Source organism: Manacus vitellinus, unplaced genomic scaffold (assembly GCF_001715985.3).
Source record: "Manacus vitellinus isolate BGI_N305 unplaced genomic scaffold, ASM171598v3 scaffold_62_pilon, whole genome shotgun sequence".
Classification (NCBI taxonomy): domain Eukaryota; kingdom Metazoa; phylum Chordata; class Aves; order Passeriformes; family Pipridae; genus Manacus; species Manacus vitellinus.
This window is the reverse complement of record NW_021940704.1, coordinates 3,184,463-3,201,437: the sequence shown is the minus strand read 5'-3', so window position 1 is coordinate 3,201,437 and position 16,975 is coordinate 3,184,463. Positions and strand designations below refer to the sequence as shown.

Genomic DNA, 16,975 nt, shown 5'->3' with positions numbered 1-16,975 from the left:
AAACTGTACTGTAACCGTTTAAATCAAATATTTATGGAATGCTGCTCACTCCCTCCACGGCATCGTCACTCACTGGCTCGGGGAAAGTAAAAGTGCACAGTTTCCGTCTGTTACAGTCAGTTGACAGTCCCGGGGCGGGTGGATGCTTTGCTGGAGCCCCTGTGCAGAGGGTTTGGGGGTCCTACTCGCGTGCCGAGGGTGCCCGGCGCTGACAGGACGGCTCATGCCAGTGGCATTCAGTCCCTGATTAAGCAAGTTACCAGACAGGCACGGGGAGTGCCGCGTTTCTGCTCTGCCAGCTGTTTTTCCTGGAATGAATTAATACGGTTTCTGTGTGTTGCTGTAAGGAGAGCTGAGCGGGTGGTCGTGTCGGGCTGGAGAGGGGCATGTTGACTGCCCGGCATCCGTGGTACCCAGGGAGAGTATGGACTGAGAGCCACTCGGAGCAAAGTCTCTGTCCCCTGTGTCACCAGTGGCTGACGTGTCCCCACTGCGGTAGGGACGGGACGCTGAGTGGCCTCGGGGTGGGCGCTGTCGTTCAGAGAGGTTGGCAGGGACCTCGCTGCTGTTCTCCTCCTGCCCCGGGGAACATGTCCCAGAGCTTGGCTGGCTACTGGTGGGCTCTCAGGTGGTGGCTATCAGGCCAAGTGGGACATGAGCCTGGTGGTCCAGGCTGCTCAAGGGAGGAGAAACAGGCAGGTGCCTCACACTTGTGTGCAAGCCAGGGGAGGGAAAATGCATCCTCTCCTTGGGGCAGCCTCCTGATGAGTTAAGCTGGAAGTGCTGCGGAAAGCTCTGCTTTGGGAAGATGAGTCTGAAAATTGCAGTTCCCGATCCTGTGTACTACAAGTCCCCGGTGCAACAGGTTGATTTTCTGGTCCTTTTGTTCACTTTTGGTTTATCCCATACCTGTTGCAAACGTTATTTCTCTCCACCCTGGCTTCCCGAGCACCGGAGTCTCCTGCGTGCTGTTACTGTGCGTTTTTCTGAGCACTGATTCCTTGCAGCCATCCTGCTCAGTGGGTTTTTATTCTTTCCAGCTTGCAGGCTCCTGTGAAACTTCCACGTGAAGCATGAGAATGAGTTTCCTTTTCAACTTACCTTATTAAGACCTCTCAGAAATCGTATTGAGAATCCCAAGGGCATGAGGTCAGGAGCTGAAAACTCCCCAGCTAATAACTGCAACCTGGTGACACCTGAAGCAGTTATTTCTGTCTGTGTTCACCCAGCTTTGTTTATGTCTTGTGATCCCAAGCACTTCCCCAATTTTTGCACTAATATGAGCTGATTTAATAAAATTACTCTGCCTGAAGATGGGCGGGTTCCACCCTGGGCTCCTCCAATGGGACGGGTTCCTGCTGGCACCACAAGCCAGGGATGTGACCACGTGTGGCCTCCTGCCAGCTGTGGTGCAGGGCATAAGCATCACCAACTTTGATTTTTGTGGGGCGTTCTTTATTAAAGGTTTGTTGTATTTGGCTTTCTTGCACCCAACACGCAATAGCTGTGGAAAGGAGGTAGTTTCTCTGTTGGTGCTAACATTAGGACACAGTATTAATTTTCCGTTAAATGACAGATTTATCGGAGTTTTCTTCATCTGCACACCCAAAAACCTGCGTTAGAATTTGCCAGAAGGGGGCATTTTGGAAACATCATAAAGGATTTTGTAACGGGGAGTTGGGCAGGGAGAGCTCTGCTGGATAACTAGGCAGCGATGCACGTCTGGGAACCACAGACTTGTGGGGAAGAGTTCCCTCATATAACAAAATTATTGTGCACCTGAACACTAACAAATGTATTTTGGGGTGTTGTGTGTGGAGGGCTGAGTACAGGAAGCCCAGTTCCCTGTCCCACTGCAGCCTGCTGGGCACCAAGTAGTCGTTAAAATAAGAAACTATGTTTTTGGTTTTTTTTTCCCCCCCAAGGAAGCCACTTTAAAATGCATTTTCCTGCTGTCTCCCAGTGAATGTTTTTTGCTGTTGGTTGATTCTGAGAGTTCTGGTGTTCTTGCATGTGGTTTCTCCACTCTTCCTCTCTGGAAAGCGGTTCTGGAGCCCACAGCTCTGCGTCTCCCTCTGTTGGAATGTGTTGCCAAACTGCCTGTTGCTTGTCCTGACCCAAGCCTGGCTCACGTGGCCGGTAAAGCCCAGTCCTCCACTGTGCAACACCAGGGAGCTGTGCTGGGGCTCTGGGGGTTGGTGTTCTTGTGTGGAGTGTGTGTTGGACTTGGTGTCCCAGTCAGTGTGTGCTTTCCGGCCTTGCCATATCTGTCCTCATCTCTCCTTCCCCATCTTAAGGAGGCCTTCCTTAATCCTGGGAATGAGGCTTTGCTTTCTTTATCCTTAAACATTGACCTGCTGCAGGTGACTGTTTGAAGAGGCTGGTGGGGACAGTCCTGTACTTTGGGGTGCTCGGCCACAACTTTGGCTGTGGGAGCTGCTGTGTGGATGGGACACCTCATCCTCTCTACATCCTCAGGGAGAGCAAGGCAGAGACAAGTTAGGTGAGCTGATGGAAGGAATGGTGTGAAAACCTTGTTTCTGCTTTACTATTTCCTCTTTGACATGCCAGCTGCTGGGTTACAGTTTTTCCTGGGAAATTGGCCTTTTTGTCATGTATTGGGGTATCTCTGGAGTGCTGCATCTCTGCACAGCCTGTACTGACGTGCTTCACAGGAGTTTGTGCTTTATATGTGCTAAATCCAGTAGTAGGGGACTTAATTTAGCTAGTTCTGTTTGTTCCAGGAGGTCTCATTGAGGTCCTGGAGCATCCCACACCCTTCATGATTGCTGCTAAGCCAGGCTCAAGTGCAAGTCATCTGTTTAGTGAGCTTTTTCCTTTTGAAATAAATACCAGGCTTTCTGCACATCCATGGCAATAGTCTTCCTGGGCTGATGGGGAAGGTGTGCAGAAATAAAAGAAACACCCTCCCCCCACCCCTCCCTTCTTCCTGGGCTCAACTTCACTCTCAGTTTTCTCCATCTTCTCCCCCTCAGTGGCTCAGGGTGGTGGAGAACAGTGGCTACGGTCAGCTCATCACACTTTGTCTCTGCCCCTCTTCTCTCCTCAGTGGGAGGACTCCTCACACTCCTCCCCTGCTCCAGCATGGGATCATCCATGGGCTGCAGGTGGATATCTGCTCCACTTTAGGACCAGGAAAACTCACAGAAACACTTTCTGTCCCTGTTTGAAAAAGATTATAGGTAAATGAATGCACCAACATTTGACAAGTGTCCTCAGCAGAGCTGGAGAGATGGGAATGATGTGATGTTAGAAGGATGCTGAGTGTGTGAGGGTGGCCTCGTGTGCACACTGAGCACTGCGTCCTCTGCAGCTTCCAGCCTGGAGCTCTTGTGTCCTGCTGTTGGCTGGCAAGAGAAAACACTCCTGAACTTGGAGCTGGTGGTGTCTGTGCTGAGCGCTGGTCCTTTCCCATTTCATTAATAATTCTCCCCATCTCTCCCCAAATCCTCCAGACCAGCAGAGCTGTGGAAAACTCAATTCCTGTTTTGCTGTAGGAGTTTACCATTGGCTTTTCTCCATGTTTGGGGTAGCAGGCTGTGTTGATCCCTCATTCTTGGTAGAAGCTCCAACAGGTCAACACTGGAGCACTTTGAATTCAATTGGTACCTCTGGTGTCTGATGCCATGGGTTGCTCTGTCCTTGCTGGACCCGTCCCATCTCACTGTGAGATGCCCAACTCCAGCACCAGGAGAGAGCGATGATCAGGTTCACCCCAGCTGAACTGAGAGCCTCCCAAATCACAACCGCTGTCACAAGCCCTGCAGGACAATGAGACATCCATGGGAGAAAGCCACGTCCAGATGTTGCAAAAGGCTGATGTGAGAATGAATTATCCATAGCCATTCCCGGGCTGTTCTGAGCCACTGGTGTGGTTTTCCCTGCTTCCCAGCCTGGGCTGGGTTGTGGTGCTTTGCTTGCTGCCCAAGCAGGGTCCCCAGGATGCTAGAGGAGCTGCCCTGGTGCTCTGTTCCCATGGCAGTGCTTTCCCATGGTGTTTTTCCCGGGAGCTGGCGCACGCCGCTGCACAGGAAGTTCTGGTTGCACCATTATTGCGGAGTCTATTGTTTGGAGCAAGGGCAGGACTTGGTCTTGCTCACATCCTAAAACGTCTTGCTGTGTTAAAAGGATGTTGTGGAGTATCCAGGGCGAAGCTCAGGGCTGACGTTGTGCACAGCTCATGCTTAGCCCAAATCCCTGTGTTTCTGCTCAAACTCACCTCTTGGGTTTTTCATAGGAAACCTCAGGGTTAAGGAAAACTTAGAGTGGTGTCGAAGTCAGGGCATGGCTCTCATTGCAGTTTGCAGCTTCTTGTTGCTTAGCCTGCTCTGGCTGGTGAGTGGTGTGTTGCAGACATGTTGAGTGATGCAAAGTCAGGGTGTGGGGGGGATGCAGAACCCACCAAACCCTGCCTTTGGGATGCCAGAACACGTGGCCTGGATGACACAGGTGTGGGTGGGCAGGCAGAGCACGTGGCAGGCTCTGTTTTCACTCGCCGCAGCCTCGTGGCATGACCAAGGCCACCTGTTAACCTGTCCGTGCCTCAGTGTCTTATCTGAGAGAGCTGCTCGACCTGTGTTTGCTTCCACCTTGTTTTTTTCCCTTAACTAATCTTTGTGGCTTAGATGGTTGGCAGCGATAGCTGCGTTTCCCAGGCTGTGCTCTCCTGGTTGCCAAAGCTGCTCCTCTCACAGAGGGCAGTGTGTGATGTTTGGCTACAGCTTGGCAACCATCAGGAGAATCTGAAAGCTTTGCTGTCCAAATTGTGCCCCCCCCTTCCCCCTCTGGCTGTTCACACCTTGAGTTGCCCAGGCTCTCGCTGGGTTTTTTGTTCACCTTTGGCTGCCATCCCAAAAGAGGGGAAGCGCCAAACTGGGGCAGGTGTAAAGATCAAAGCCACACGTGTGACATTCCTCCACCTCTGCACACCGGGGCAGAATTAAGCTTTGAATTTCCCATGGCTTTTTCTTGAGCTTTTGCTGCCCCAGTAGAGCCCTGGGGAGGCTGCACAGGCAGCCAGTCCCCACACACAGAGCTACCAGCAGCCTGTTCTGCACTGGGAGGGAATCTGCTGCTAGAGGCTTGCCCGGATCCAGGTGAGGAGGTGTGAGCCCCTCGGATCCAGCATCGGCTGGTGAGGGTGTCGGCAGGAGCTGCCCTGACAGCTCCTTTGCTGGTGCACAGCGGTGGGATCCTCACTTGAACAGGCTGCAGTGTGAGGGCTCTGCTGTGTTTGTGGGACAGGCTGGCGGAGCAGCCGTGTGCTGGCATGAGTGTGGGCACTGGGCAGGCTCTCTGAGGCGCCTGTGCCGCCACGTGCCTGGCAGAGGGACGGGGAGCCTGGCAGCAGCCGGCCTGTGTCCCTCAGCTGAACAAGCCACCCTGGCAGCGGGTGCAGCTCATCTGCTCTCGCTGTGCCCCTCACACCACGCTGGCACCGGGCAGTGGCTGATGCCACCCCGCTGGAACTGGGCTGGCACTGTCTGCCTGGGGCCTCCTGCACACTCGGAGGCTTGTGTGAGAGAGCCATTAATCAGTTTAAAGCTGCCCTGTTTCAGTCCTGGGTACAAAAGATGCCTATTGTGTGTCCAACAATGGCAGTGTCTGCCCTGAGCTGGGGGACATGTGGCTGCAGTGAAGTGAGGTCACACGGCTCTGGAGCTGCCAGACTGAAGCTTCAGCCGGGCAGTTGGGCTTCCCCACAGCACCACCCAGCCTCCTTCACCCACGCTGGAGCACGGGGTGCTCTTGGCTGGGTGGTGGCACCAGGGTCCTGCCTGAGCTCGGGCAGCACAGCAGAGAGTGAGGAGGAGGAGGAGGCGGCCATCCACCAGGTTTTTGAGCAGCTCAAGGAGTTGGGTTTGCAGTGAAAGGGCACTTCCTGTCAGCCCCAGAGCCTGTTACCAACTTCCCATCCCTCCCTGGAGCCACAGGGAGTTGGACAACATTCCTGGGTGCAGAACACATCCTGAGCTTGGTTTCCACACTGTATACTGGAACTCGGAAAAGACTGACAGCAGTGAGAGCAGGCGAGCAGCACACCCTGTGTCTCTTGGTGGCCCAAGCTGACGCCTGGATCACCTGCTTATGGATAACAGGGAAAGCTGGGAGAAACAGCAGGGCTCAGGGCGGTGGTGTCAGCATTTCCACATGGTGTGGACGTGGCTGAATGTGGTCCCATGGTGTGGGTGATGCTGGCAGGCTGGGCATGGCTGGGGTGAGTGCATGGGAGCCCACCTGAGCCCGGGGCATGCCCTCCACACCCACAGGGGGTAATGTCTCCGTGTGCTTTCCAGTGAGGTTTTGCACCCCAGTGGCTGGTGAGTTTACTTTGTGTGGTGTAAGTCCTGCCAAAACAATTCCTTCCTGTTATTGCTCTTCGAGTTTTAGCGAAGCGATAAGAACCTTCTGCAGGGAGCTGGTTTCTCCCAAGGGCTCCTCCTGCTCTGAGCTGGGAGCTTTGAGCAGGGGTTCCCAGGGTGACTTTGCTAAATTTCAAAGTTAGATTTAGGTAAATGATGTAAGGAACGTCTGAGTATAGTCTGTGTAGAGGCTCTCCACAGCCAAATGGATCTGTTTTGTTTTGAGTGATATTTCCCATGAATTATCTTGTCATTTGCCCAGGAAGGAAGTTATGGATGGCAAAGACCTTGGTCTTGCAGACAAGGCTTGTGTTAAAATACATCAAAATGAAAGATGAGACAACCTGGAGCTTTGCTGGACCAGGACTGGAGTTGGGAGAACATCTCAAGTCTCAGCTCTAGTGGGTTCAGCTGATGGTTCATGTTGTCACACCATTTTGTTTCCACTCCTGTAAAGGCAGATTTTGAAGGCCAGACCTAAAATATTCTAATGAGAGTGAAGGTGGATTTTAAACCCCCTTCTGCTTGATTTTTGATTCCTTTTGAGTGAACGAACTGAATCTAAAGCAGAGCCACCAGAAACACAGAAACCAAAGAATGGTTTGGGTTGGAAGGGCCCTTAAGGAACATTTTGTTCCAACCCTGTGCCATGGGCAGGGGCACCTTCCACCGGAAGGTTTGCTGAGTTCCAGGCGGTGCCGGAGTGGCCGCGATTCCTTATGATAAAGGAACCATTCCAGGTTTCCTGGTGGCAAACCCAGCACCAGAGCTGGGAGAGCTCTGGCTGCTGCTGAACAGTCTGATGGAATTGAATAGGCTGCCTTCCTGTTCCTGAGAGGGGGCTGCTGAGAGCAAGAAAAACCAGGAAAAAGGGCAGTTAGTCACCAGGGTGAGTGTTGCCCCTCGGACAGGGCAGGGCATCACCTCACCTACGGAGAGGGAGGTGGGGAGGGCAGGAGAAACGGGGGCCTCAGAAGCCTGATGCAAACATCTGAGCATTACTTTCAGAGGGAGCTCAGTTTCTCAGCTGGACTGTCCAGGGGACCTCCTGCCAGGTCTGATGTTGGGAACTGCCTAAATAAGTTGGTGTTTGCAAACAGAGATCCTGCAGGAGGGATCTGCTGCAGGAAGAGCCAAGGCTTTGCTTCTCACCCTTCAGTGGTTGATATTTTCTCACTCTGTAAATACTCCAAGGGCAGGCACTGCCTCTGTGGCCTTTCTCTGGTCTATAATTGGTCCCTGTGACTTCTTGACATAAATAGGTTAAAGCCAAGCATTTAAATAAACTTTTAAGAAGATAATGAGTTGCATTAGGTAGAGATATTTGTTTAAAAGGGAACTAAATAAATGTATTTAAGGGCAAAAGCCAGCCTGTGTATGACAGAGCTAGAAGCAGTTTTCTCCAGGATGCAGATTATTCTACAATTGCTCATTAATGAAGTTCTTGCCTCCCTCCTCTGAAGCGTTTGCCCTTGCCCAGAGCACAGGAGGAAGCAGTGGGTTGTATGGAAGCCCTGGGTGATCCAGGCTGGTATGTTTGTACTCCTTAATGCTCCTCTGTGGTTAGTGGGTTTTGTACCCATAAAGGATGAGGGCAATGCCACAAAAATGGTCTATAGGAAGTACAGGAAGTCTATCCCTATGATTTCAGACTTGAACTTTCTGAGTAATAATTACTCTATAATCTTTCTAGGCACCTTTCTTTGATTCCTGGAAAATTTAACTTTTATTTACAACTGCAGCATAGCTGTTTTTAACAAGACAGAGATGAAAACAGGAAAAAGAAGTTTTTTGGGCAGAACTTTACTGCAGGATGCTGCAGGACAACTCCGTGGATCTGTGCAGTGCTGTGGCCAGGGGACAAAGACTGATTGCTGGATGCTCCTTGGGGCACTGTTCAGAAGACCAAAAGCATTGTCTGTCTTCCCTCAAACACACAAAAGGAGGTGCAACTTCTGCTGGAAGCAGGAAGGAGCTGTGGGTTAAGGTGGTGTTGGAGGAAGCCCTCTGTGCTGCACTTCCCTGATTCTTTATATCCCCTCTGCTGCATGGGGGTAACAACACACTGCAAGAATGAATATTGAGACCCCTTATTGCAGTTTAGTTTAGGCACCTAAGTATGTGTTTGAGCAGGTCAGTGGGAAATCTGATTTTGATGCTTAAAGGCACAGCTTTCCTCCCTGGCAGTGGGAGAGGAGTTGAGGGAGCTGGTTTAGGGGTGTCTTTGGGATGGATGGATTGTGAGCATTTCCTGAGTGTGCAGGAGGGTTTCTAGAGAAGCTACAATCTGGGACAAGATCTTCTGCAAAGAGTCCAGCAAAGTACCCTTTGCAGCCCTGTGTTAATCTGCTCTTTTGCTGATGGTAGTAAGCTGGGGTTCAGCCTCGTGCAGCTTAAATTGTGATTTTTAGCTATTGGGGTATGGGAAGATCATGTTTTGAGCTGGTTAAATAACAGCTGGATTTGAACTGGCGGCTGTGGAGCTGCGTTGCTGTAGAGATGGGTGAGAACTTTGTGTTCATGGAATCAGAATGCCTTGAGTTAGAAGGGACCCACGAGCATCATCGAAGTCCTGCTCCTGGCTCTACACAGGCCAACCCCCAAAATGAGCATATAACCCAGTTCACAGATGATATGCTTAATTATTTTATCTCTTCATTTGCTCCTTCTCTGCTCTTGCATCCATCCCTTGTTGAGGGAGCCAGAGGAGGTGCAGCTTGGGAGGGAAGTTCAGCATAGGCTTCTTTCAGGATTGGAAACAAACTGAACATGGGTGAATGCCTTTGGTGTGAGGATCACAAAGATTGATTTTCTTTGGGTGCTTCTCTTGCTGCCTCATTCCTGCCTTCCCTGGGCCTGTTTTGTCATCCACTGAGAGCCATGGGCAGAGCAGTCACTGTCTGATGTGTTTCTGTATCCACAGGCAGGATCGAAGCCCCTGTGCCAGGGGTAGCTCTTTCCAACTCTTCCCAGTTGCCACCTCTTTCAGGGAGATTATTTTTGACACGCCGTGTCAGGTTTCTTGATTTTCTTGCTGCAGGTAGTTGTGAAATAGTGGCTGTTCTGCAAGTGCCATTGCTGGGATTGGCACTTGTTTGCCTGCTGGAGGAGGGAGAATATTTAAAGACACACAAGAAAAGGAGCGATTAAAGTCCATGGAAGATCCCTCTGGTTCTGTGGGAATTGAGTTTTGCTCAAGTTTTCTTAAAAAACCTTTTTTTAAGCACGTCTCTTGTTTCCTCTGAAGGAAGAAGGGGTCACTTTTTCCACTGCTGACGTGAGTGGTGAATCACAGTGGTTGTGGGAAGGTGCTGTCACTGGGACCAGTAGCCTGTCAAAGTATTTGCTGTCTTCACCCTGATGTCTTCAGCCCTTGTGCCAAATGGTTGGGTATGAGCATGGCTCAGAGTGCACTTTTGATGCTTCTTGAGTGGGATGGACAGGAAGGCTTGACTCCTTAAAGACTTTTATTCCCATATAGCCTATGTAGGGGAGAGCCCAGTCATTTTACTACAGGAAGGAAACGTGTCAGCACGAAGCAAAGACACAGCATATGGCCGGTAAACCTTGGTGCTGAGTGCTGGGTCCAGCCAAATACAAGACACCACCGGGCTGGAGTAACATCCAGAGAGCTTTTGTGAAGGCTGGCAGTGCTGGGGAGCTCCCTGGGAGCTGGGGCTGGTCCTGCCCTGCCTGTGCAGGCAGGCTGAGCTGTGTGGGAGTTCCTGCAGCTCCTACACCAGCTGAACAGGGTTTGAACCCAGTCCCTGAGCAAACACAAGCCACTGTGCCACGGCTCATTGTGGGCTGGTCCTGTGCCTCCATAGGATGCATGTCCTTGCAGAACATATATATTTATCTTTTCCAAGGTGTGCTGCTGGATTTGCAGCCCGGTGCCTGGCTGCTGTGGAGTTCCAGGGCTCTCCAGAACTAAGGGCAGGTATCACTGCTGCTCAGCATTTGCTGAACACTGTAACCTAGAAAGAATTCAGGTCTGTGTGATGGCAATCCAGCATGTTGTTTTTTTGGCACGATAACAGTGTTTGGATATCCATGCAGTGCAATTTCCTGCAAAAACTAGATGTTGCTTGCACGTGTTCCTGGACTGTTTGTGCTTTTAAAGCATGGGTGAAGATGCAGGTGTGCTGGGCTCATCCTTGGAATTGCAGTGGGGATGCAGTGGGCACTTTCAGGGTGACTGGTCCTCTCCTATTCTGCTCATGGCTTTTTTTTAGTCCTTTGCCACTCATAGCAATAAATTCACTTGCTGTTGAAAAGGATTTGTTGGAGAGACTATAGAATATACAGAATATAGAAGAGAGTGAAATAGAAAGATGACTAGTACTTTGGAATATAATCCCCAGCTCCTTGTAAAAAAAAAGAAAGATTCAGGCTTTATTCCATAAATAATGATGAAGGGAACCTTTAGCTGCTCCTGCTCTGCTGAGTTTTTTAACTCTAAAAAATGGGCTGGGTGGATCCTTGAGGAGGGCAGGGTGGGAAGGCAGAGGAGACACCTGTGTGTGCTCAGCCCCATCCTGGGGGCCGGGATGTGTGGCAGGAGGTGAGAAAGCTCCTCAACAGTGATGGTAATTGAACTCGATGCTGGTTCCCGGTGCTCGGAGCTGCCTCACCCAGTGCAGTGTGGCTGGCTGGAGTGGGGCCCTGGAGCGTGAGGAATGTGAGCTGACAGCCCCTTTTGCAGGGCAAAGCCACGCTAGTGAGACCATGCAGCAATCCAGACAGGGATGTGCTCCCAGTGTCCGCCCAAACTCGGCTTGTTTGGTTTAGTGTCCGTGTTGGATCCTCACAGCGGGCTGGCCCTGGCAGACTGTGGGTTTGAAGCCTTGGATTACGAGCTGTGCATGTGAGGAGCGGCTCTGCTCAAGCTGGACTGCACAAATACACGGTAACACCTATAACAGCCACCAAATCTGGGCTCTGAACATCACCCATGTGCCCCTAGTTCCTGCAGAACATCACCGTGTGTCTCCCTGGGTTGACTGGGCAGTCCTGGATGGGCTGTCACTGCTCTGGAGGCAGATAAGGATGGAGTTTGGTGTTGCTGTGGAGGAGGAAGGCAGGAGAAAGGTGTCTGCATGTCTGGGAGGCACCATGTGACTTTTGAGACTTCTATGCCAGCCTTGTGAGGGAGAAGTAAGGTGTCAGACCCCCAAAAGCTCTGTGCCTCTCTGGGGTGAAAAGCCCCAGTGCAAGAGCTGCCAGGCACGAGGCATCACCGTGCTTTTCTGGAAACACAAGGTTAGGTTTTTTATGTGCCTAAAGGCAATTTTTATTCGAGGCTGCCTGTCTTCCTGAGCTGGATATCCTGGACTGTAGCAATGGCTGAAGGCACAGTGGGTATCTTGGGCCTATTTGGAACATCCAACCTCCAAACACCCAGAAACCGAGGTGATTTTACTCAAAAGCAGTGCACAAGACTCCTAAAGGAATTGTTTGCTTGTGACACTTGTACACCTTCCGCCTGGGGCTCTAAAGTGCAACTTGACAGCAATTTCAGAGCATGGCAAGGAGATACCTCACCTTGTATTCAGAAGGCTTTGCTTGATGAGTTGGGTTTTCCATAATGTGGTGCTTGGGGAGGTGAGCCCCAACTGTCCAGTCCTGTGTTTGTATGGTTGTGTCAAACTGCTCCAAGGAAAAAGGGCACGGGGGAAAGGAGTGCGGGGAAATCCCACCTGTGTATCTGCCTAAAAGGAATGGGTTACTTGGTCTGGAGGTAGAAATAGGGCTTGGAGGGAGGCAGTTAAGTACATGTGAGATGCTCTTTGACATCACCAGGGCCATGTAAGGGAGTGGCTGAGTAACATGCTGAAAAAATTCTTTGAAATGCTTGAGCAGAACGGGTTGCTGCATGTGCTCCCAGTCTTTGCTTCTGAATTTGGGGCCAGCGTTGGCACCCAGCTCTTTGTTTCTAATCCTGATCTGAATGTGCTGAACATACATTAACACAGAATCACAGATTGGGAGGTCTGTAACTATGGCAATATCCTACAAACGTGACCCTCTGCACCTCGTTTCAGTGTTGGCATCGGTAAGCTGCCTTGTAAAGATGGCACTTATTTTTTTCTGGTAGTAATTCCATGTCAAAGAGGAAATATAAATAAACTCTCCAAACAAAAGAAACAAGGAAAAAATAATTCTTTCAAACATTTGAGTAGGAACAATAGGGTAGGATATGCACTCTCTGGGGAGGGGTAATGGCTGAAACCGATAGGAGCACAGTGCTGCCTTGCTCTGTAACTAGCACAGACCTTTACTCAACTGAGGATTATTTATAGCAAATGTTATGGCAGAAGCATGTGTGACCTGTAGGCTCCCAGCGAGGGGAAGAGCTTTCCTGTACTGTCTCTGGGATACAATAGACAATTATTTAGACACTATCTTTGTCTCAAGATATAAACAATTAAGCGCTGGCTACTGATTTCTGCCCTGATGTTCAGCCCACGGGCAGCCATGCTTTCTTGCTTAAGGATTTATGGAGAAGGAAAGGATTTTTAAGACATATCACATCTGTAATGTTCCTGAGGCATGTCCACTAAATTGACTAACTGGGAATGCAGAGTAAGTCACAAGCATCGTGAAGCCGTTGCCTCCCAGCATCCTCCTGAAGGATGGCTTGGTGTTGAGCTGGCATTAGTGAGGTGTGTATGGGTGTAGACCCCTGAATCTGCCTGTTCTCTTGTGTTTAGCTCATCACTGTGGTATTAGAGTACCTACATATGCTACTGGATAGTAATTAAGTGTTCTTACATATAATTAACTACTTTCAACTGAGTCCTGAGCAGCTTAAATAATCTACGTGTAATGGCAGATATTTCTGTATTACAGTGACCACAGTTGGTGCCAAATAGCTGGGGAGGTTGGGGAAACAGCTGTTGTGCATCAAAACATCACCTTGTTCTGGCAGAGGATACTTTTTCAGGCTCCTTCATTTTGTTGGGAGTCCCTGGGTGTCGATATTGAACAGATCCTTTTGGACCTCTTTGATACTTACCTCAGTTTTATTTTCTGTAGAGCAGAAGAATTAGAATTGCAAAGCAGGGGAAATGGAACTGTGCAAGGGGTTATGCTGCCACGGTTCAGTGGGCAGAAGGTGTATCTGCAGTTCCTGGGTCAGCTCTGCAAGGGTGGAGGAACATTTAGCACAGGTACAGTGCCAAAGCTGCCTGAACTCTGTGAGAGGCTTGTTCTGAAATTCACCATCAGCAGGAACTAATCTGTTGTATGTTCATCGTTCAATTCCAGTTAACACGGGCTTTTTTTCCTTGAGTTTCTTCTGTTCAGTTTGGCACAAGGAGCTCTCTCCCCTTTCCTGTGCAGGCACTGTGTGTATAAAGCTGTTCCTGGCTTAGTGGAAGATTCTAGAGCTCAGTGTGCTGCAGAGCCCAGGGCTGGTACCCTGGAGGTGCCTGGCACCCCTCTGCACTGCCCCCCATCTCAGCAGGCCCACCAAGCCCCCAGTGTGGAGCTGCTGGTGTTTGCTGTGAGCTGGTCCCTCCCCTGGCAGCACCAGCACAAGCCCAGGTTGTCTGACAGATGCAGTCGAGCAACTCTCTCTCTCTCTGTCCCGTGGCCTCAGGCAAGATTCTCCTGCTCTAATTTCATTGTGTTTAGCCACCACACAAACTCTAAAGCTCCCTGAAATGGGAAGGAAGTAATGTTTAAATTATACATGAGTGAACTGATTTACTCAGCCTGGAGTTTTGAGTTCCATCCTTGTGAATACAGGGCTGGAGCTGTATGTCTGTGCATCCATCCGTCTGCCCACTGGAGATTGAATTAACAGGAGCACAAATGCAGATCCAGGACTGTAAAAGCTTTGCCTTAAACCAGTGTAAACTGTGTGGGGCAGATGCCTGCTGCCACAGGGAATGCAGCATGTTTGCCTGCTGTTAATTTGTCTGGTAGTCTGCCCTCAGTGATGGAGGAGGCCATTGCTGCAGGGTCCCTTCAGCCACTAGGCAGTGGTGTTGTCACCATCCCTGGTAGCGTTCAAAAAATGTGTGGATATGGCACTTGAGGACGTGGTTTAGTGGCAAACATGGTGGTGGTGCTGGGTTGACTGTTGGACTTGATGATCTTGGACGTCTTAACTATTCTGTGATTCTTAAACTCATTGTTTTGATAAGGTCTGTCCACTCCTGACTGAAAAGCGATTCAGACTGCTCTCCTGCTCCTAATGAGGGGGTTTAACTTCCTGTGTAACGTATTTTGCAGAGCATGTAAAATGCTGGTTCAATTCTATGGACACTTCCTACGGGCACCAGCTCAGCGCTCCTTGGGGAGCCGGCACCGGAAAGTCGTAACTGTGCCTGCTGATGGCCTGGAGATCCCTTTTGCAGATGTTTCACCCAAGTCTCTCCTCCATGCTCCTTTAACCTCCTTTTCTGTTTTTAAAAAAAAATATCATTAAGCAAGTTGCAGTGCTGCCGTGTCTGGCCAAAGCCCAGCAGCAAATCTTCCTCCTTGACCCATAAACAGGAGGTGCCAAATTTTTGTAGGGGTTGCAGTGGTTTGTGGTGTGGGTGGCTGAGAGCTGGGGGCCTGCCAGGTGGGCAGGGGATTGTTCATCAGGCTGCATCCTCTGGTTGTGCTCTGTGAGCAAAGACAGCTCTGTGCTTGGTCCTTCGATGTCCTTCAAAAACAAAACAAAAACCCAGAGAACTTGAAATGTCTGCAGAGACATAAACTGAAAGGGGGAGAAGTCATGATTCTCCCCCTATTTGTTTGACCTAAATACACTGAAGTAACTGTACCCTCATGAAAGAGATAATTTCCTGATGCTGGAGAGCTTAACATCTGTTTCCTCCCATTTTTTTCAGGAGTAGAACATGGTAACGGAAGAACTGGCGGGGTTTTCTTTCCTCTTTTTCTTTTGTATAGCAAGAGGCGCTGCATGCTTGGGCTAAATACTCTCTCTGAGAGCAGACAGGTTTCTCTCAAGGGCTACATGATCATTTGTTCTCTATTTTCTCTCCTTCCTGCCTCCCCCTGCCCCTCCTGGAGAGGAGCGGATACGCCGAAGCCCAGGCAGGACTTCCTAAGCTCAACCATGCCTCTGGCAGGCTGCGCCGCGTGCCCTCTCCCTGTCACCCCCCTTCCCCGAGAAACAATGGCCAAGGGCTCCTTCTTGTTTGTTATTTTGGATCCTGCAGAGGAAGAGCCGAGTGGAAGATCGTGTCCCTGGGGGCCCTCGGCGCATTCCAGCTCCGGCAGCTCCTTGCGAGGCTGCGCCATCCGCAGACCTCCCGCTCACATGTCCTGTGTGCTGCCGGGGGGGACAGGGGGGTTTGGAGCAAATCTGGCACTGCTGAAAGTTGAGAGAAGGGGGATGGAGAGCCTTAGCAGGGTGTCTGGAGTCACTGCTCCGCAGCAAGTGCAGATCCTGTCCATGAACACCCAGCACAGCACAGGTGGTCATGGTGCCAAGAAGAGCTGGGCTTTTGTACCGACTATTTGTGACATGGCTTGAACCCCCCCATGTCTGCTTTGCAGGCAGGGTGTGGTTGAGCCTCAGACCCTCTGTACCTCTGGCTCCAAAACCCTGTAGGATGACCTCAGGTCTCTCCAAGTGCTTCCAGCCAGGAGCTCTGTGGTGGAGAGCATGTTTCTGGCGTGTGATCCTGTCTGGGCTGCCCCAAGGGCAACCTCCCGCCAGTTTCCTTTTTGTTCCCTTTGAAGGCTTGTTATTTCTCAGGGCCCCAGTCAAAATAGTTCTTCTGTTGGGTCACTTGATAGAGGGGATTTACAATTTGACTGTAACATGGAATATGCATTCTTCAGAATTCCACAATGCCTAGGGATCATGGAATCACAGAATGGTTTGGGTTGGAAGGAACCTTTAATATCATCTCGTTCCAACCCTTACCATGGGTAGGGATACCTTCCACTATCCCAGGTTGCTCCAAGCCCCATCTAACCTGGCCTTGGACACTTCCAGGGATGGGGCAGCCACAGCTTCCCTGTGCAACCTGTGCCAGGGGCCTCCCCACCCTCACAGGGCTTCTCAGCACTAAATATTTTTTGGAAAAAGATACTTCTGCTAGTTACCCCAAAACTGCTTGGTCTGAAGTAGATTTCAGGGATTGTGTGGTGCCTGCCTGACAATCGGCCTGAACTGGGCATTGTTAAATGAGCAGTTTCTTTGCGTCATTAAGATCCCTTGAGAAAACTCATTCTGGATCAGACCTTTCCTAATTGATGCTTCCTTTCTACCTGGTCTCTCTACCCTGCTGCCTTTAGACCCTGTTTTTGCTCTGGTTGTGGATGACTCCTGTAGGTTACTAAGAGCTCAGCAGAAGGAGATTGCCCAAGAAAAGCATCATTCCCTGGGTGATGGCTTGTGACAGCCCTGATTCCTTGGGCCTGATTTGGTGTCTTTTAAATCTGCGAGAACTGTTAACTTCAGTGGGTGTTTCCTGGGCCTGTGGTGATGTTTCTGCTTGCCTGTCTGCTAAATCACACTGAAAAGGAGCAAAATTGCTATTACTCCCACCTGTATCATGCAGGAAGAGCTTGTTGCCAAGGAAATGTTGTGCAATCATGGGTGAGATACAGCGTGTGTAGTT

The 16,975-nt window shown here is 50.4% G+C and overlaps 1 protein-coding gene across 3 annotated transcripts in view; it reads left to right on the top strand.

The window, feature by feature from the left end:
* ARHGEF9 (Cdc42 guanine nucleotide exchange factor 9) overlaps positions 1 to 16,975 on the top strand; it is a 206,312-nt gene that overhangs the window by 977 nt on the left and 188,360 nt on the right. The window lies entirely within an intron of this gene.